The sequence below is a fragment of the Pezoporus flaviventris genome, unplaced genomic scaffold (genome assembly GCF_033815535.1).
Source record: "Pezoporus flaviventris isolate CSIRO_AGI_PZ_B2104156 unplaced genomic scaffold, CSIRO_AGI_Pfla_v1 ptg000008l, whole genome shotgun sequence".
Lineage (NCBI taxonomy): Eukaryota > Metazoa > Chordata > Aves > Psittaciformes > Psittacidae > Pezoporus > Pezoporus flaviventris.
Window position 1 is genome coordinate 2,983,587 of NW_026892556.1, and position 17,658 is coordinate 3,001,244.

The 17,658-nt window shown below is 46.0% G+C and overlaps 1 long non-coding RNA gene across 1 annotated transcript; it reads left to right on the forward strand.

The window, feature by feature from the left end:
- Window positions 1-12,849: 12,849 nt before the first annotated feature.
- On the forward strand, window positions 12,850-13,511 carry LOC133267595 (uncharacterized). Its single transcript, XR_009742806.1, has 2 exons — window positions 12,850-13,010; window positions 13,273-13,511. It is a non-coding gene; the product is annotated as an uncharacterized LOC133267595 (long non-coding RNA).
- The last annotated feature ends 4,147 nt before the right edge of the window (window positions 13,512-17,658 follow it).

The following is a 17,658-nucleotide window of genomic DNA, read 5'->3' on the forward strand; positions in this document are numbered from 1 at the left end:
TTTTGATCTCGAGCATCTTAGTCTAATTTACGATTCTATTTGACTAGGAATGAGGACTATCAATCCGCTGCTGTGGCACAGTAAACTGACTTCTTGCTACAGAGAACACAAACATACTCTCTATATCCTGCTTGTTTCTGTCTTGACGTTTTAATTTGATGTTCTGCCATGATGAACAATTTGCCGTAGAATTCTCATGCCTTGTAATAGAGGCTGTTTAAAAAAAAACACGGAATTATCTTTTGGGGGCATTACTAGCTACCTTATTTGGGTATTCTGTGTTGTTTTGACCCTTGTCTTGGACATTCCCAGATGTCAATTTTAACTGGCAAGTCATGACATTACTCGTCTGTTGCATCTGAGCCATTCTGTACCCCAATGAAGAACATTTGCTTCTCAAGAAAAAAAAGAGAAACAAACGGATTTGAACTTTCTCTAAAGAAAACTTTAAAGTAAAAAAACCTTGATTTACAGCATTCTAAACGCAGACTATTGAGGAAGTTAAACTTCAGTGGTCATACTCCTCCCTTTGTCTTCTATTCCTGTCTGGTGTCTCTCAAGTGAATTATGTCAGAATGTGAACAGGCAGATGAGCCTTCCCACGCCTCACTGTCGTGGGTCTGGTAAATGATTGCATGGTTTGAGTTTTGACCTGAATTAACATGAGGATGTATGTCGTTCTCTCAAACAGTTTTGCCCTTTGTTAGGCTCCTCTTTTCAAATTAATAGAATTGCCCATAAATAATTTAAAGTGCTTTTTGAAATTAATTTTTAGGATGTTAAAGCCTTTTTTTGTTGTTTTTTTTTTGGGGGGGGTGGGGGTTTTTAATTCATAAAATTAATGGGGCCAAGTCCTGTCCTCTCTGTTCCTTACTTGAGCAGTGAAGTCAGAGGGGTATTGCCCAGGTATATGTTTCAGGCTTTTGCTTGTGGTAAGCATCTGGCTTGTAATTTTGTTTTAATACAGGGGTTTGCTGTCCTACAAGTATGATTTTATAGTAACTATATAGAATTTCTGGTGGTGAGCAGAACCCTGTAGTCCCAATAAGTATTTGCTTTTCAGAAATCAATGTAAAGAGGATCTGGTACAAGGCAGCTTAACTGGAATCAAATTTAAAGTGCTCTCCATCCTGGAAGGAAGATAGTGTTCATGGAGTGAAGTGTTAGCCCAGGAGAGGTGAAGTGCCAGTGCTGTTTATGGGGGGTGTGGGGAGGAAGAGAAAACACTTGTTATAATGCTCACAGAACAACTAAGGAACAGAAATGTTAAAATTGTCTTCCTTAAGAACTGCTAAGCTACATCTTGTATTTATTTCTGCCCAAATCACCATTTATCCTATATTTTTATTGAATGCAAGCTATACGTTCTTAGAATTGAAAATTCAAGTCAGTAAAAGTTTCTATTTGCAAGATACACCAAGTTCTTTGATTTCCATGGGTAACTCAAATTAACCATTGAAATTTGCAGCAGGCCTTTCCTGCTAACGTGTACCGCAGCTTACTCAAGTAGTGTGGTGTATGCTGAACTTGATCTTAAAATCATGGCAAAAAAATCATTGCACAAAGATACTGTAGCACACTGGAAAAATCTGCCCTGCCTGGTGGCAGGTACTCAAAGGGAAGAATTTTGCACAGTTTTGATATATAGTCAAAGCAAATAAATTTAAATTGACTCTCGTGCATCTGTTTTGATCCTTTCTTCAGTAGAACATAATAAAAATGCTCTCATAGAATATGTTGAAAATGGATTTCAACTTGCAAAGCCATATTAAGCTTTCATGAGTGTCCTGCTGGCGCTGGAGGAAGAGCCATGAAATGGGATTTTAATAATCATTTGATCACTCATTTACAGCAGTTGCTTAAATGTCTGTATCGAGAAGGTGTTTGACTTGAAGTAGGTTGCCAGATTCATAGCCATTCCAAAACCTGAGCAAAAGCTTTTTACAGCTGTTGTGTTACAGACTGATCTTCACCTTATTGAGCAAATCAGTTCCCTAAACTCAGCTTTTGATTTTCCTGATTTGTAACCAGAGTTGCATTCTCCCAAAGCATGAAAGGTTTGATTTTTGTAGCGCTGGTTTATTTTCAGGACTCTGTAGCCTAATTCTGAAATAAATGACAACTGAATTCCTTAAACCTGTTCAAAATAAACTGGAAGTAGAAGATCACCACATGATTTTGGTGACTCTGTATAAAAACGTGATCGCTCTTTGTCCGCTCTGCATTTGGTCATGAAGCCCATTTCTCTAGTTTGAGCTACACAGGCAGAAATACAGAGGGCACTCTTATTATAAGGCTAGCAGGAAAACAGATGTGAAGTATTGAGCAAAAAGGCTTAAGCCTCTTGGTAAAAGATGTTTGGCACTTAGATGTAAACCCTTGATGCAGATGTATGTGCTTTCAGCAAGGCTTTTGTTACCCAAAAGTGATGGTGGCCCATATGTAGGGCAGCCGGGGCCCTCCTGCAGATCTGTCCTGACTAATCTGGGATAGTGCACGACTAGAGTCGAGTAGTTGTGTGATTAAAGATTGCCAGTACAGTGAAGATTTGCCAGATTGAGTGGTCATTCACACGCAGATCAGAGCCTTATAGAAAGAGTGTTCCAAGTGGTGTTTCCTGTTTGTTCTAAAGTGAGAAACCCAAAAGTTAGAGCTTCTGTTAACTTAGAATCAGAACGAAGCTGTTGTAGTCTATTGGCTTAAAATGTCTTTTGAAACCCAGAGTGGATCTGATGAGTGTGCATTAGTTCATAAAATGTTTAGAGTAGGGGAAAACCCCAATCATTTGCCTTAAAAGGGAAATCTTAAGCTGTTGTTCTCATTCAAACAAACCAGTCGAGGTGGAGCTGCAAGATTTGGTTATTGATGGGGAACTCTGGAAATTTTAGAGCAGGAGAATCCCTCTGAAGAAATGATGTTTTAACAACTCGGAGGTTACCAGAAGCTCTCAAAGACAGTTCACAATATATTGCATCACGTTTTCTGATGTCCAGAAATCTGCAAGTGTCAATTTTGTGTTTTAACTCCTTCCTTTTACCTGACTATCAGGGAAGCGTGCTTGAGGCTGACCTGACATGTCATGATGTGGACTTGCTAGGTGGGGTTCGCAAGGCACAGTAACCTTGGAGTTATCGGTAAGACAACTTTCTTTCTCATTTCCTTCAGTAAGGTTAAAGGGCTGGGGTGGGTGGAGGGAGGAGATGAGCTCCACAGGCCAGAGCCCTGGAATATTGTTGCAAATCTGCCATTACCATGGAGAGATTCCAAGCGCTGAAGGTAAAGGTTAACTTTAAATACATCCATGTCCAGGAGGAGCATGGCATAGGTTCTTACAACTGAAATACATGGGAAAATAAAGCTGAGTTTCACTTCAGAAGAAAACGATGCTGTTTTAGGGATGCCAGAAGCATAAGATACTTTGAACACTAAATTGTTTTCTCTAATTAATCCAGGTAAGGGTTTATCCCCTCCCCAAAGCCAGCGAACAGCACACTTCTTCACAGTCAGAGAATGCTGCTGAGAAATGTGTCCAAGTAGATTTCCATAAGAATAAAATTTGATCTTGAAAATAGCAATAAAGCTGGCATATCATGACTGGCTCATTTGATCATGATACTGCTTGGAAGGCATTAATTGAGAGAGAATTGCCATTAAACCAAGGGACACTTGTAGTTGATCGTGGTATAAAACCGCTTGGGTTTAGTGATCCTCATTTGTGGTGGGCATGATTCTAGACCAAGAGCAAAAGCTGAAGAGCAGCAGTCTCAGACCTGAAATACTTGGGCATGTTGAACCCTTCATGGCCCCTGCTCACCTTTTGCACATTCCCTCAGCCAGAAGCATCAAGACCTTTCTTTTCCCGGTTGTACATTTACGCACTACTTGGAAAGGAGCAGAGAAGCTGGAAAGAGCTTCCTAGGCTATAGGAGCATTCCAGGTTCAGTCATTCTTTGTCGTGGAACTGAATAGCGTTGCCAGTTCTGACAGCCAACTGCCGAAGAGATGTACCTGGTGAGTAGAGGCGTTTTGTAAGGATTTTTGAGATCTGAAGTGTTTGCTTAATTCCAGCTGCTCTTTGCTTGGCACCCCTCAGTTTGAGATCGCACAGAGCTCTTTCACTTTAAAGAGCTCAGAAATGAGAGGATCTCTGTTAGCTTTGGGTTCTCCAGTCTCTGTAATCCCATGGAGATCCGGATGAGGAGCAGGACTTGTTGAATATGCTCAGCTTGCATATGCGTCATGTTCTAGAGATGAAGCAGATGGCAAGGTTGTTATGGGGGGGGAACCCACCCTAAGTGGATTAGCTTTTGCACTTATGGAAGTGGGAGATAACTGTAGGAATACACAGCGGGCTGTACCTGCACAAAGCAGAAACATCAGTCTCCTACCAATGAGGTTTATGAATTCAAAACACAACTTCAGAATGTATTTCTGTGATTATAATCTGACAAATTACATTCAAAGCATCAAAAAGAGCAGCCCAAACTTCAGTTCTGCCCTCCTTGCTTCAGACACAGTGACACTGTGAGAGGTGGGTTCATTCCCATTTCAAGGAAGGAGTATCTGTGGCATCAGAACCTGTTTACAGGCTACTCTGCTGTTACCTTCAGACATTTCAAATTTAGCAAGCAGGAAATGAATACCCACCTTGAGTTTAAGAGGGAATGTAGTGTAAGCAATAGTTTTGTGATAAGAAAGGAAATCTAATCTGGAGAGCATTCAGCTGTCTTGGCAATGGATGGGCTTTTCTCTTTTCACGATCCCTGCCTGTGCTGCTTTAACTTCTGCAGAACAAGGGGAAGTGAAACGTTGCACGAGCTAAAAGCCCTGTAATTAAAAATAGTTCAAGTGCATAATTGAAGATAGCATCGTAATGCCTGTCCTCAGGAGAGCTCAGTGCATGTGGCGAAGGCAGTAATTCAGTGTTTCTCAGGCTCGTGTTTAACCTAGTCCTGGATGCAGACTACTTCCTGAAAGCAGCCCTGGAAGCACATTCTAAGGTGCTTTAATCAGGTTCCATGATTCAGCGTATTGAATCAGTGAGGTAGAGACTTGGCATAACTTTTTGCTGGTAGTACCTATAGAACGAACACCAAAAAGGGTAAGAGCACCTTGTTTTAAGTTCCATATCTGGAATATAAGACCAGAGTTCTTGACCTCATCCGTGTGCGTTTTCAATCCAGATAATTGCAATGACAGATTTTGCTCCCCATTGTTCTGGGTGAGCTCTTTCCTCCTCTTTGTTCTGCTCGGGGCTGGCAGTAGCAACACTGAGACTACAGGAGAGGAATTCTTCCAGCTCTCAGTATTGTGCATCCATGAGATTGTAGCAGCTTGGAAGAACCATTGCAGTGAGCTTTATTTTCATCAAACGGAGTGCCCTGTGCTCTGTAACATGCCAGTACTGCAGGAACTGGTCTGCAAGGAGTTCATACACAGTTATGTTGAAATGCTACCGACCTCATCATCCAAACCAGCTCAGTCAGTAGGATTTTCCTAGAGATCCTGGCTGTGGGCAGATGTTCAGCGTGCAACAGGAAGAAGTTCCAAGCAACAGAGCACAGCCTTGTGAGCTGGTGATGGTATTCCTGTTAATTCAGTTGCCAGTCACTGATACCTCCACTTAGCCAGTAAAACCTAGAACAGAACAGAAATGATTCTTCCTGTAAGGTCAGGTCTGTTAGTTGGTATTTTATTTATCACTGTATTTCCCCCTTGAACAACCAGCAGGAGTAGCTGTTCTTAGGGTATGAAATATGCATTTCGGTTGTCTTGTCTTTGTGGCTGCTTTACTTTGCTGGCTCTTACTGTGCACTCAGGTATTTAGGTGGTTTCCAGTTGAAGGAATAGGAGCAAAAATGTTCTGCTTATCTATTCTTTGACGAGAATGGAAAGAGCAGAGATAGAAAACCCATCCAGCTGAGGAAGTCTGAGCCTGCGGCCCGTTATCAACTCCTGGGAGAGGTCCTGCTTTTAGCTAGAAGGAAAATTTCCTCTTCTCTACCTTCTCTTCTCATGAAGTTCATATTGAAGAGCTTGTTCTGATCTGGTGCTTCTCGCCAGATCTTTGCTGCAGAGCTCTTCTGCGAGCTTGCTGCAAGTGGGAAGTGTGCTGGAGCTGCTGCTCTGAGGGCTGGGATGCATTTCAGGCACATCCTTGTTTTCAGTGCAGAGGAATAAATGACTCTCTTAAATAAATAAAATTACATCATTAGACGCAGAACAAACTCTTCCTGTGGGTGTCTTTGCACAGGTCCTGGGTATTGTGCATCTAATGAGAACAATCTAGATGAGCTCTTAGGCAGAAGCTCTTCCCTGGGAGGGTGCTGAGGCGCTGGCACAGGGTGCCCAGAGAAGCTGTGGCTGCCCCATCCCTGGCAGTGCTCAAGGCCAGGTTGGACACAGGGGCTTGGAGCAAGCTGCTCTAGTGGAAGGGGTCCCTGCCTGTGGCAAGGGGTTGGAACTGAATGAGCTTTAAGGTCCCTTCCAACCCAAACCAGGCTGGGATTTGATGTTTCTATCTCCATTGAAGTATGAGATCTTGAATTACTAATCTTGTCAGCACTTCTAGATGATACGCCTTGCACAGGGGTGTCAGCATGTGCTTATTAGCTAACTTTGCATTTAATTTGCCCATTTTATGCAAATAAAACTTCCTTATTCCTCATGCCTGTGAAGCATTACACATGCATTTTCTTTAATGTTCCGTGTACACATTAAATATTTTCCAGTGTGTTTCCTCCTGTGTGATTTCTCTAATGGCAGCTGATAGAAAATAAATGTGCTTTTTCTTCTCTCCTTCCATTTGTTGCTTGACTTACTCCTGTACTTCAGCCTTTTCTCTCATGTCAAATAGATGTCTTCAACTGCGTGTGTTCATAAGGATGTGCAGCGTAGCGTGTGAAATCTAAAGGTCATCCATTAAGTCTGTTTCACTGGGCCAAAGTAGGATCTGTGCAGGGAAGGCTGTACCTTCCACACCGCAGGAGCCTGCTCAGGTGTGAGAGGCAGCTCCACGAATGTAGGTCATCTCTCTTTCATTGCAAATAGCTTCAAAAATGCTGTAGCAACTGAGCTGAGGTTTAAAATAGAAGCAGCTCAAGAACATCAAATGTTTGGATGCATCGCTGGAAGTTGCTGAAATGAGATAGAAACGTGCAGGTACATGAGTAGTGCAAGGTGATCTTTCTAGTGTAAGATCTGTGTAGTGTGGGAATGGCAGTGTGTTAACACACATGGAAGAGCAGCAGCGTGGTTGTCCAGCTCTGTTGCTGGGATGAGCTCCACCACTCCTTCAACCAAGAAACAGTAAATAGGTTTAAAAGTTAAGTTTGAATTTAAGAAATGCATTAAAAATCAGTGCTCTTCTGTTACAGCATGAAGTGCAGAGTCTGGCATGGAGGGTCTAGGTCCAGTTTTGCAGTGGGAGTCACCATCCTTCTCAGAGGCAGTGCTTAGAGTGATTATTCCTTTCACTTGACTCGTTCTCAGTTATTTTTTACACTACTTCAGTGTTTTCCGTTCTCTAATGGTATAAAAGCCATCTAATTGCGTGCTTGGGATTGGGGTATGATAACCTCGCTTTCCAGTAAGGCTCTTCCTGCAGGGCAGAGGTTTTTGACCTCAGCAACAAGGAAAGTTGCTGGGTTTTGTAGGCTTGTCTGGTTTGCACTGGCAAGTACAACTGAGAGAGTGTCAGCAAGTGGGATCTTGTGAGCATAAGGGTTTTCTACTGAGTCAGGCTGGTTTCAGTGCTGTTTGCATGAGAGAGAGGAGTTGAGGGGAATTAGGGAAGTTTTCTACTCAGTACTTTACAGAAAGACTAAGCTTTGGAGAAGCAGAGGGAGAAAGGAAGTTGTACATCAGACCAGTGCAATCGGTCATGTCCTTCATTAGTAGAGTAGAATGTAGTTTGTTTTATCTCCTCCATTAGTGGAATAGAACGTAGCTTGTTTCAGAGGCAGATAACTTCTTTTTGCTGCATGGAATAAATACTGTATGTTTGAGTGGAAGAGCCCGAGTTCCCTCATTTCTCACTAGCAGTGCAAGACTTCTTCTCATTGCTTAGGAAGTGGAAGTAATACTTCAATGTACAGAACAATGAGAACAGCATCCAGCCCTTCTGGCTTATTGCCCATAGCTTCCAGCTCCACGTTCTGGGGAGCTGGAGGGTGTGTTTGGCATGCTTCAGAGAGCCGTGGCTGGGGAGGTCCAGGGGACCTCCCGATGGAGAACAGGATGGGATCTTACCGCTCCTCTTGTGACGCTTTCTTCCTCCTGCTGCGCTTCGGTCTGGCATGAAATGAACTGTGAGTAACTCTCAAGAAACTTTTGCTTTATTACAGACCCTATCTTAGACACTGAAGTTGTGTCTCAGTACCCAGTGGATTGCTTTTTTTTTGCGTAGCTGTGCTCTTCAGTTGATCAGAATCGTGCCCAATAAAGGTTTCCATGTGGGTGAATCCCAGCCTGTGGCGATGCCGCGGGTTGGGGCTGCAGGGCAGAGCTGCTCTTCACCTTCTGATGCATCTGTCAACTGATGTTTTGCAGAAGAGTAAATGAGGGGAAAGGGATTGCTAGAGCACAGATACCCATCATGTGGTTTCTTATGCTGGGTGTCTTCTTAAACCTGTTAGAATAATAACCAAGCTGTACTGCAGCGCTTTAATCTAGCTTAATTGTAGCCCGGTGCTTTTTGCATTGAAATGGCTCAGGCAAACCTTTGTTTTGAAATATTTCTCTTTGCTGCTTCCAGTTTTGCACACGGATTTCAGTTGTATCCTGATTGAAGGAATTTTGGCATTCCAGTAGATGGCTCTTCAGTGTCCCGTTTGCAACCCACGCTAGGGAAGAAAAGGAGAAGGATAGAAAAATGAACTGACAGATAGAGGGACGGGACAGAGGATTACAGCACTCTCCAGCTTCTTACCAATGTTTATTATTGTATTGTTTCAGTATTTCCCCTTTCAAAGTGTTTTCTAGGTTTCCTGGACTTAGACTCTGCTCCTCTCAGCCTCCTGTGTTCCCCATGCATCCAGCCAGCACTGTCAGAAGGCTTGACTCGTATTTGCCTCCCGGTTTAGAACTGATTCTCCTGGTGTATGTTTTACAGATATTTCACTTCTTCCTGGCTTTCTGTACTTCTCAATTGAAATGTTCAGGAAGCTTTCAGTGGAGATGAGATAGAGAAGGATTTGTGTGACTGCCCATTTGTATTTGAAAAAACCTTTTTGGGTGTCACCCGAGTCATCTCATTTATTACAGTGAGGGTGGTAAAACACTGGCACAGAGAGGTGATGGATGCCCCATCCCTGGAGACATTCAGGGCCAGGCTGGATGTGGTTCCGAGCAACCTGATGTAGTTGAAGATGTCCCTGCTTGTTGCAGGGGGGTTGGACTGGGTGAGCTTTAAAGTTCCCTTCCAACCCAACCTACCCTATGATTCCAACCCAAACTACTCTGTTATTTGGTGATCTCGGTGCGTTCTGAGATGCCTGCAGCTTTGCAAGGCTCACGTGGAATATTTGTGAGACTCGGTAATCCCATGTGCTGAGAAAGGCAGAGCAGGATGAAAATCAGTTGTATTCTCAGACATGGAGCTCAGTGCCTGCTTTTTTAGCATGTGATTTGAGCTGAGAGAAGGAGAATTGAAAAGAACAGTTGTGGTGCTGACTGGCACGAAGAACTGAACAGCACTGCATCTTCTGGATAGGGCTGAAGGTTGGTAAGACACTGGTGCAGCTTTGCTTTGCCAGCCTCTGTGTCCTTGCAGGGTTAAAAGTTGGGCTTTTCTAGCTTCTTTCTCCTGCTGCTGTTTTGCCAGTGTTACTGATGAGAGGTATTGGCATGTTCTTAACACCACCCAGAACCTGCACCCCACCACCTCCCCAGCCAATAAAGCTGTTTGCTGTGGATGCAGTGGGGCCCCCGAGGGGCCCAGCATGGAGCCATTGAGCCTCCTGATGGGAGGTGGCTGTGCTGGGTTCCCATGTTTCGGGTCTGCCAGAGCAGTATCACAGCAGGGTGTCCCCAGCAGGGTCCAGGCTGTGTGCAGAGCAGATGTGACTCAGAAAGCAGCAGGGCCAGGCTCATCCTGTGCTTGGCTGCAGCAGCCTGGTCCTCAGGTGGCTTGACCTCTTCTCCCTCTTTGTTCACAAACGTGTCAGGCCCTGTACAGACGTGTTCTGCCCGGTTTCTCTTGAGCCTGGTGAGAGGGAAGTTCCTGATCTCACCAGAACACAGACAAAAGCAGGGTAGAACTTTGCTTGCAGCTTTTTGTGCTTCCTCTATTGTGACCCTTCCCCCTTTGGACTCCGGCCCTTTCCCCTTTTCACAGGTCTCTCAGCCTTCCACCCATCTTAGGTTTACAAGTAAGTAAGACCTTCCCAGTCCTCTCGATCCCTTTGGTGGGTGCTTGTCCATGGATACTGGCAGAACCTCCAGACGTTGCTTAGAGTCTCGGTTGATGGCTGAGGTGTGGCAGCAGTAGGTAACGTTTGAAGTGTTGCTCTTTGAGGTGATGCTGCTTCATGGACCACAAACACCTTCCCATTCTGTTGGGGTCATCCCACCTCTGCAGTGCTGCTGTCTTCCTAGCATTGCTGGGTGCCAACTCAGGAGAACTTCTATAGTCCAAAACAAGAGGTAGCAGAAAGCCTTTATTGGCTCTGGGGCTTTGCTCTGTTGTCCGGGTCCTTTTTGGTTGTCCTCTTGAGACCCAAGAGAGGAGTTGGGTCCAGAGTTCAGCTTGCTTTGAGTGAGCTTTTGAGCTTTATACCTAAAATACGATGGCAGCAACCCATGAACCAGTTAATTCGCTGCTCAGATCCATTTGAGGCGAGTGCTTTTCTTCTACATCCCTTACTGTCCAGGTTCTGGCCTGTGCTGGATCATCAGCCTGGCTTGACAGGAGGCTCTTGACCTCTTTAGGGTTCCAGATATGATTTGCCCTGGTTTAGGGCAGTGGTTATGATCCCAGCTGTCAGGTGCCTGCTGAATGCTTAGATTTGTAGTTTCTCCAGAGTTGGTGGTTGGTTTCTCTTCACTGCTTTTGGCCATTAGCCTTAGAAGATGCTCTTGGGGGAGCGTGGTAGAGCACTGCCTCTTGTGACAGCGCCTTGCTGACGGTACCTTGACAGGTATCATCGCTTAGACTCGCGTAGGCAGCGAGAGATCTTGCAGCCTGGTTGGTTGTCATTCATCTGAGTGCATCAGACTCATTTAGGATTTTCATTGCCTGCCTGTTCTTAGTGGATTTGCCTTGAAATAAAGAGTAAGTAAATGCCAGTTAATGTCGCTACTGCACAACAGCCTGTGTAGACAGCGGGGAAGTGACTCTCATTTTGTTTCATCTGCAGGATATTCAGGTTGATCCATCTTTGACTGAACAGTTTCTGTCTCCTTAATGGGAAAAACAATGATCTGCTCCAGAGCAGTTGGGATTTCTTTTTACTCTGCATGCTTAAAAGAAGCTTCCAACGTGTGGTAGGAGAAACAGAGTTCAAAGAAGAAAACCTGATTTCTGAAGTCAAGGAACATGGATTCTTATTCCTTACCCTTACTAAAGCCTCAGACCGAGGGGTAGTCAAAGACTTAAGTGTCAAAATAGCTTGAATCAGCTCTGGCAGTGTGTAATTTCTGTTAGGGAGCTGAAGCTGTAACTCTGGTAACTGTCACTGTCTCGCTCCAGGTTTAGTCCTGAGCTCTAGTTCACAGGCAGTTGGACAGATGTAAAGAGTCATGGCTTGCTTGGAAAAACTCAGGAGCCAAGTGTGCATCAGTGATTCAGGCTGTTGGATGGCGTGTAGGACAGATGACTTGCTTCATGTCACTTACCTTTGGCTTTACACTCGCAGAGGTGGGAGGACAGTGGAACACCTTGGGCTAACTCCAGTTCATTTCAACCCCCTGTGTATGTGGCAGTTGAGTAGTTATGTTCATCTTAATATGACTAAGCAGCAGTCTCAGTTCAGTTCCTCACCACATAACTGAAGAGGGCAGCAGAGCCTTCCCTGAGGTTGTGCAGCCTATTTTAGTCACATTATTTGTAATAGAGATCTCATTTGCTGCTTTGTTATTATCATCATTATCTGCTAAATGCCACCTTCCTCTTTTCCCTGGTGTAGGATTAGAGGACCTGTGCTCTGTTACAATCGCTTTTTCCTGTTTGAAGTGTAATTATTTCTACTCTCACCTGGTTTTAGGTGATGGAAGGAGAGACACTGTGATGGGCCCATGGACTTGCAATGTGAACTCGTGACAGCAGGTACTTGTATCAGGTCCCGGTGGTCTGAGGTACCTGGGTAAGGCTTGGGTGCTGTGTGTCTGTTGGCCATGGTTTTCTCTGGTGTCAATGTATTAATTTCAGTGTTCACAGAAATGTTTGTCTTTATTTATAGCCTATCCAAGAGCTGGGCTGCAGCAGAGAAGGTAAGAGCTTGGGAAGGTGGGGATATGAGAACCAAGCCCTCAGTAGTTAATCTGGCCTGGTTCTTTCTCATCTAATCCCTCAAGTTTTATGGACAGATGTTGGATTGATCAAGTGGCTGCTGAAACCATAGCAAAATGACAAGAAACGGGGCCTTTCCAGCCCTGACCTTTCTTGGGGTCTATGGTTTTAGCATTGGAGAGGCAAAGAGACCAGTCTGAGACTTAGATCTTTAACCCTTCCTGAAGTGTTGCTTCTTTCTGCCCTGTGAGTTGCAGCCCCAGATGAAAGTCACCCATCTGTTCAGGGAGCTGGTACCTCGGTGTCTGCATTGAGAATCACTGTGTGTAGTGCTTGTTGCTAGAAACCATTGAGTTGCTTGGGCTCATCCCTTTGCTGTGAGTTCAGCTGAGCGTTGCTCTCTGCTGTATGGGGGAAGGACACTGCTGGTTGTTACCAGCTGTGCTTTAAAGACAGGAATTCCTGTTGCTGGTAAAGTTTAGGTCACAGCTCTTCTGAAATCACTGTCTTTATTCTCTGGTTTGGGTTATGAAGGCCTTGCCTGTGGCTCTTGTTTCAACAGGTAAGTCTGGATTGCTTCCTTAGGTAACCAAGCAGATAGTCTCAGTTAGGCTTTGCTAGGTAGAACTGTGTGTAGACAGCAAAGTTTTATTGTTTATGAATGAAAACAGGTAATGCAAAACCTTGAAACCTAGCTTACCTTGAATTAAAGCAAATAAAATCTTAGGAGATGCAGTATCTTAATGGCACAGCTTGGAAGAATGATGTAGGGATTCCCGAGCACGAGTCTTGTTTTAATGGCCATTACGTCTCTGCTCTTGCAGCTCAACGCACCAGGGATGAGCTGTCCTCGAGAAGAACCCCTGCATCTGCCTCTCATGGCAAGTGGTCCAGGCAGTGACATACCCATGTTAGCAGTTCCAGGTGGGTGTGTTACGTGTATTTGAAGTCTTCTCTCTTGTCCTCTGCAGTGTACTAGAACCTACACGTGCTCTGTATAACTCGTTTCCTACCTGCTCCCCTTGTAATGTCCAGTTTTCCTAATAAACATCTTTTGAAGTCATTGCTTTGTGCCTGTTTTCCAAGGGTCTGAGTGTTCTCGTGTGTTGCTTGTCTTCAGCGATGTATTCCCTTTGGATCATGCAGGGAAGAGGAGAGCAGAAAGTCATAATGGCTCCCCTTGGGTGGGAGCTTTAAACTGCCAGGTCAAAATACAAGACCTTTTGTAATCGTGTCTTGTGTTCTGAGTATTCTCTTGGAGCATCCGGATGCTCCAGAGCAGAGGGAAAACCATTTTGAGCAAATTGAAGAAACTTCTCGTGAAGCAGAATTAATTCTGATTGACTGGAGAGCGATGAGGAACCAAATTGGAAGTTTGTGACGTGATTTGATCCCCGTGAAGAGCCAGGGCCTGCAGGAAAGTTCAGCCCTATGAAGTGAAGAGTTACCTTGCACCTCCACGGACACCAAGGCTTTGCCTTCATCCTGGGTGGGTTTTGTTTCGAAGGAGGACTGAGCAGAGAGCAGAATGCACCCAGTGGTCGTTGATGTGCAGCTCCTGGCTGTGTTGGCAGTTCACATTGCTGCCGGGGGGGAGGTGGCCTGTGTGCCAGCAGGAGGTGACAATCTGTGTGTGTATGTGTGTATTTACTTCAAGATCCCTTTCTTCTCTAGAAGCTCCCCGCCGTGTCGTGTAGCTCAGTTTGGCTTTGCTCTCATCTCAGCTGTGCAGACATTACCAGAAGCACTCAGACACTCTTTTCCGTGCTCGATCCTTTTCACATACAACGTTGTGCTTGTCTTGCTGAGCAGCAGGAATGAACAGTCCATACAAACGGCTACTGCCGCAGCAATAAGTTCAGGAGCTGGCACGAGATGATTTTGGAGCCTTGACCAATGAGGATTACAGTTAATCCTCTAGCAAACATCTTCAGCACGTTCCAAGCCATCCCAAAGTTGTGCCGTTTGCCTCGGCAATAACCCTCTTCAAACAAGCACAACCACCTCCAGTACCTTGATGGGGTACATCCCAGTGTTGGTGCTGTCTGTGCAGCACTGATGCGGTGGGCTGGCAGGCAGCTTGCTCCCTGGGGAGAGGATGCTGTGATGTTGGATGCAGTAAAAATTCAGTGAATATCTCTTAGGAGGGGAAAAAAAATAGGTTAGATCTTGTAGCTTTACCATCCTTGGAGTAAAGCTTATTGCTTCCATGGGGCGAGAGGTCTGGCCTGGAGGAACCATGGGCTGCTTGCAGATGAGGAGCCATCCACTGCCCTTTGAATCCACCAGGACATGAATAAACCTGGTTTATATCTGGTTTGATTGTGCGAATTCCTGCTTCTTTGAAGGCATCTGTGAAGTGGAAGGAAATCTCGTGTCTAAGTTGTATTTTGGGGAAGGGAGAGGGCAAAGAGCAATGGCATAGTTTGGGTTGGAAGGGACCTTAAAGCTCACCCAGTTCCAACCCCTGCCATGGGCAGGGACACCTTCCACTAGAGCAGCTTGCTCCAAGCCCCTGTGTCCAGCCTGGCCAGGGATGCAGGCTTCCTCTCGGCTGCAGGATATCAGTGGTGTTGCTCCGATGCTCTGTGAACTGTAGGTGGCAGGGATGCTCCAGCCTCGCAGCATCTCTATAGCCCTTCATGGGGAAGTTTGAGCAGTGAGTTGTTATCTGATGTATCAGACACAGTTCCACAGGGGGAGCAGGGATTAAAGGAGATGGATTCAGTCATTTTAACCATCCTATTGTTCTATTTATAGTGAGTTCCTGGTTCCTGGACAAGGTGTGAAGACTCTGTGGGCTTTAGTTCTTCCACAAAAGCAGCATTTCTCCACAATGTGAATTCCTCTGCTGTGCCAAAAGCAGAATGAGGAACACTTTAAGGACCTCATTAATGTTTGCTTCTCCTTTCAGCAGACCACCCTTTACTCAAACTCTGTGATACATCTATTCTCATTTCTTTCTACTCATCTGAGAACCTTCAACCTCCACAGAATCTGCATTTCCTCATCAGGAAAGCAAATAAGCAAGCCAAGGTAGACCTAATATCCTGCTGCTTCTAAGAGCCATGTCATTCCTTTGTGCATGTGTCTTCTTTTTAGCCCAGCAGTGGTTACTGTACGTGCGAGAAGGACCTGTTACCGTGAAGCTGCTTCACAACCTGATACTTAAAGAGTGGGCACAGGTTAATAATGTAAGTAAGGGGCTACAAGGAACCTGCAGAGGGGCTTTGGCCAAGGACCTGTAGGGCCAGGCCAAGGGGAATGGCTTTAACCTGCCAGAGGGGAGACTGAGATGAGCTCTGAGGCAGAAGCTCTTCCCTGTGAGGGTGCTGAGGCGCTGGCACAGGGTGCCCAGAGAAGCTGTGGCTGCCCCATCCCTGGCAGTGTTCAAGGCCAGGTTGGACACAGGGGCTTGGAGCAAGCTGCTCTAGTGGAAGGGGTCCCTGCCCGTGGCAGGGTTGGAGCTGGAGGAGCTTTAAGGTCCCTTCAACCCAAACCATTCCATGATTCCCATAGAGGAATAGCTCACATCAGGTACCGTTATAAAGGTCTGACTGTGTCTAAGTAAACGTGGTTTTTATCTTGGCCACTATAGCCTGGCAGAATTAAAAGTCATGTTGAAGAGCCCTGGGTTGATGTTCCTGCTTGGACACATACGAAGGAGCATTTGGTTTGTATAAAGCATTGCTTCTCAGGAATAAGGGCTGCAGGATTTGATTCAAAGTGCTTGATCTTTGGAAAGCAGTCTGAGGTTTGCTGAAGGTGCCGTATTCAGGCATAAAAACACAGAATGAGGAATACAGAAGTGTATTTATAGTCAGAATAATGACAATTTACAGGGTCAAGATCGTTGCAGTGCTCCCAGCCTAGGAGCTCTGTATTGAACAGTGATTGAATGGTTGGCTTTTCAAAAGAGAGAGAAAAAACCCCTTCCAACCAGCTGAATAATGCAAACCAAGTCCTTGCTCTGGTGAGAAGCCAGGCCTGTGTTTGGAAAATTCCATGGGCTTTTGGGTTAAGCAGTGAACAAATGGACTCGCTCTTTGCAGCGGCTTGGATTTGTCATAGAGCATAGTCATAGAGCAAGAACCTGGGGGGCAGAAGCAGTGGGCCCTGGCTCTGCCTCTGCCTCTGCAGCCTTGGGGAACGCGCTGCCTCATTTGTGCCTTGGCTTTCCCATCTATCAGCCGGGGCGAAGGAACTCATCCAAGCTCCCAAACTGCCTGCAGTGATTAACAGAGCGTTGCCCCAGCCCCTCGAGAGGATGGGGGTCCACGGGCATGTGCTTCACACGCTGCCGAGCCCCCTGCCCGTGCCATTCAGCAGCCCCACGTTCCTGAAGCCACCTGGGGGCACCTCATTGGCAAGGGGCTGATTTGCAGAGGTTCGCTGATGAAGAACAACGCAATGGGAGTGTTTTCCTGCTGGGCTGTGAAACCAGCGGGATCACGGGGATGCTCTCATTCGGCTTGGCCGCTTTCACCAGCTCCCCCCTGCTCCCAGGGAGCGTCAGCCCATAGGCAGCCGTGCTCCGAGTGCTGCGGCTCCATCGCAGCACTCTGAGGGGCGGCCATGAAGAGGCAGGTGGGGAATGGTCAGGGTTAGTGCGTGCAGTGGATGGTCTCTGGGGGTGCAGGGCTGCTCCTCATCCTGCTGGATCCGGCTTCCTTCGGAAAGCAGCGGTCGGAATTCCTTGGGGCAATAGCTGCACATCCTCACTGGGGTTGCCACCAGTATCCCTAAGCCCCGGATATGATTTGGCTCGGGACTCGCAGCAGTTCAGCTTCTGAAGGCCCATCCATCAGCATTAGATCCCCTTGGGCAATGCTGTGGTGGGTGAGTGAAAGGACTTTGCCTTGGACTCCATCCCTCCCCGGAGCAGAGGAAGCCTGTGCTGACAGGACAGGAAGCTCTCAGGAGCCACAAGGACCTGGAACTCGCTTCTCGCCTTCCTGTGGGCCTTCCCCAAGGCTCAGCCCGGCTGTTTAAAGGCTATTAATAGCATTAAAACCACGGACAGGTTTGTGTCTTCCTGCTGCTGTCAACGACGTCGTTTCTTCAGCTGAGACCTTCTGGTTGTGTTTATTCCAAGCAGTCAGAGATGGGCCCGGGGATGCGGTGGTAATGGCAGCGCATTTGGTGAGAGCTAACGGGCAGCCAAGCAGGGATTTCACTTTGGAGAAGGCTCTCGGGTCTCCAGTGCCAAA